Consider the following 3,631-nt stretch of genomic DNA (forward strand, 5'->3'; position numbering starts at 1 on the left):
ATCATTATTTTCCAAATATTCAACCTGAAGTATTTGCACTTTGTCATTCAGTTGCAATCATAAAAATGCTAAACGTCCCTCGCTCGGCCCCTTTTTATAGATTTTGTACACTTTTGAAATTAACAAATTTCCGAATCTGTCATCAAAAAGTGTGCATTAGATCTTTCACTTACAAAATGCAAAAGTTAGTTCCCTCATATTGAAGGGTAATTTGCCCTAACTCTTCAACCGCTCACTTCCCCCAATATTATATTAAATTCCCCTTTTGATTAACAATTCCCAAATATTCCATCAAATATGTGTAAATGATATAATTATTTCATTTCTATTCAAGTGTAAAAGCCCCCTCTTTTCGAGGGGGGATGGGGATAATGAGACTATTATTATCTACTCTTCGAGAATGGATAATTTTCTCCATATAACACCAAGGGTGCATTAGGCCGTTTAATGACGATCATCGAAACGCAAAACTCCCTCCAGTCGAAAGTGACCCCCCCCCCCCCAATCATCTACTAGCTCATTGCCTTGAATATACTAGTCTTTATTCTACTTACACTTTTTAATAGAAACAAAAATCTAGTATTTCATCAACAGAGCGCACCATAAAACTCGTAACCTGAAAAAACAACAAATCTCCATTTTGTGGGAAGGTGCATCACCTCATACGCCTCCCCCGCATATTTCCATAAGTATTATTTTCTTACTTTTAGGACAAAAACAAATCTCAGATATTTCACCAAAGAGTGCGCTAAATCTCTGAATTTCAAATTGGAAAATACCAAAATTTCTGAGGTATGGGAAGGAGTATTCTCCTTTCACACTTCTCCCTCCCCGACACTTTCCTGAATATATATTTTTCCTCACGTTTTCAAACAGAAAACAAATATCGGGTATTTCAACAAATGGATGCAACAGCTCTGTGAAAATACGAAATTTTCCCTCGTGTGGGAGCAGGCAACCCTATAACCGCGCACTTCCATGATTGTATATCTTTTTGTTCCTTTTTTGATGGAAACAAAAATCTAATATTTCACCAATAAGGTGCATCAGGATGTCTGAATATCAGGTCTGAAAATGCAAAATCTCCCTCATGTTGGGGGGGGGGGAGGGGGAGGGGACCCCCCCCCCACACACACCCTTCCCTAATCATATTGCCCATTTCCCTGAATACTACTTTATATCCAATTTCCTACTCTTTGATGGAAATAATTCAATATCTTACCAAACGCTTGCACTGTGTATTTCACTTTCGAGTAAAAAAAAGAAAGAAAAAAAGTCCCTCGTGTGGTGGAGGAGTATCCCCCCTCCATGCACAAATAACTTTACTTTTCAAAGAATAGTTTTTACTTCTCAAGTGATAACTGACAGTTTCAACTGGAACTTACCTCATGGTAGACATCAAATGCATTGGTAATAAAAAGGGGCTAGCACTAAATTTTCATCTCATGTGCTTAAGGTGACGAAAATAGATCATGTGGTAAACGGATATTGCCTTCTAGTAGGCTTTCTGTTTAGCAACAAATCTGTTGGTGAAATATTTCTCTCGTAACAAGGACACACTCCTTGATGTTAACATGCACATGCTTTTATTTGTATACTTTACACATAAGAACTATATTTTAGATAAAAAGTTTCTTATAAAATATATTGACATTTATTTACATAATTGTGAGATAAAATTGGGACATTTTGCACCCCATTTTCCATATAAGGAAGAGCTCGAGCGTTAAAATCAGCACATTCGTGCGTCTAAATCTCTTAATACATGTATGTATTTCATTGAGTTATTCATGTTTCGAAACGTGTAAAGACACTTAAATTGTGTATTGGGTTCTCTAGTTGAAAGGTTATAAATATTTCAGGAAATGGCGGCCATTTTGGTTGCCATATTGGATTACGGTACTTGTATGCGTCAACATCTCTTAATATGTATTTTATTGAGTTCTTCATCCTTCAAAACATATATCTAGACACTTAAATTTTGTATTTAGGTTACCTGGCTGAACAGCTATAACAATTTCAGAAAATGGCAGCCTTTTTGGACTCCATCTTGGATTTCGGTACTTGCGTGCATCAAAATCTCTTGATATGTGTTTCAATGAGTTCTTCATGCTTCAAAACATATATTTAGACATTTAAATTTCGTATTTGGGTTACCTGACTGAAAAGCTATAAGAATTTCAGAAAATGGCGGCTATTTTGGACGCCATCTTGGATTTCGGTACTTGCGTGCATCAACATCTCTTGATATGTGTTTTATTGAGTTCTTCATGCTTCAAAACATATATTTAGACATTTAAATTTTGTATTTGGGTTCTCTGGTTGAAAAGTTATAAGAATTTCTGGAAATGGCGGCCATTTTGGACGCCATCTTGGATTGCGGAAAACGCTCAAGGAGGATTCATGAGGACTTTTAGTATGTTATTCTAGACATTTTTCTGGACCTATCCTGAAAAAATCAGCTTGTTACCAAAAATGTCCAGGTTTAGGCCTTTTTTGACCTAATGCTCTTGGACTAATGGTATCTTACCTGCATGTCGAACTGGACCGATCTTATCGATCTTAGGTAGATCGAGATATAGTATAACGCTTACACAGCAGTCCGTCGACGTACATGATACATGTATTTATTCTCAAGTCTCCGCGGCTAGCTAGCAAGGAAACTTTGTCTTTGAAGACTCCGTATGTAGTAGGCGGAACAAGGAAGGAAGGAATAAGAGCTGAATCAAGATAAGAACTGAGATTGAATCTATTTCGACCATTTTAGACATACCGTACGAAATGGTTTTATTAGGAAGTTCGGAACATGGCAGATGGTAATCGCGGGTCGATGCAACAACGCCGTCACGAATATTGTTGAATCCTGCATGGGTCACTTTCCCTTTGAAGTACGTGAACCTTCTACTTTTCATGTCCCTTTTCGATGAAATTTTTTGTGTGCTTCGAGTGCTGAGTGGCGCATGCGGAAAACCCTATGCGTAGCGTTGTGTCGAGCGATCTTTAAGATTCTTGTTAATGCAAGGAGTTGGAGTGGAGAAGGGGGCAGAAAGTGGATACAATAATTGACTGGATTAAAGAAAAACAAAGGCATCATCTTTTTTTATCTTGTACTTAAATGACAGGCTAGATGCCTGGAAAGTGTTAACAACATGAACTCCTTCGTATACAAAAGAATTCCATACTTAACATTAAAAAAGATTCTCTGTTCGGTGAGTTATAATAGATAATTGGACAAATAATAAAGTAAACATATTAGATAAACTTACTTCTAAGCAGTTTATACTTGTATCTATATTGTTTAATTGCATCACAACTGCGATGTTCTATAATCATAATTCAACTAATAGGCATAGGTGTGTTTTCGTTTATATGCATGATATCTTTTTATGCGCCTAATTTTGAAGTAAATATTGATGTGTGTTGTTAACTCCCTGTAACTCTCGCGGAAGAAAATGGCATAGTGCGAGTACCGCACTTGCTACTATAAATATTTGACAAAATCCATCTTTGTCACAATTTTCGATTGATGGAGTAATTTCTACGGAGTGAAAGATACACAGTCACGTGCCACGGATGACACAGCGGCGAAAATTGATGCGCAAATAGACAGAGCCACAGTGCCATCCCAACC

This window comes from Diadema antillarum, unplaced genomic scaffold (genome assembly GCF_040938485.1).
Source record: "Diadema antillarum isolate AM-2024a unplaced genomic scaffold, OU_Dant_1.0 scf00000036, whole genome shotgun sequence".
Taxonomy (NCBI): Eukaryota; Metazoa; Echinodermata; class Echinoidea; order Diadematoida; family Diadematidae; genus Diadema; species Diadema antillarum.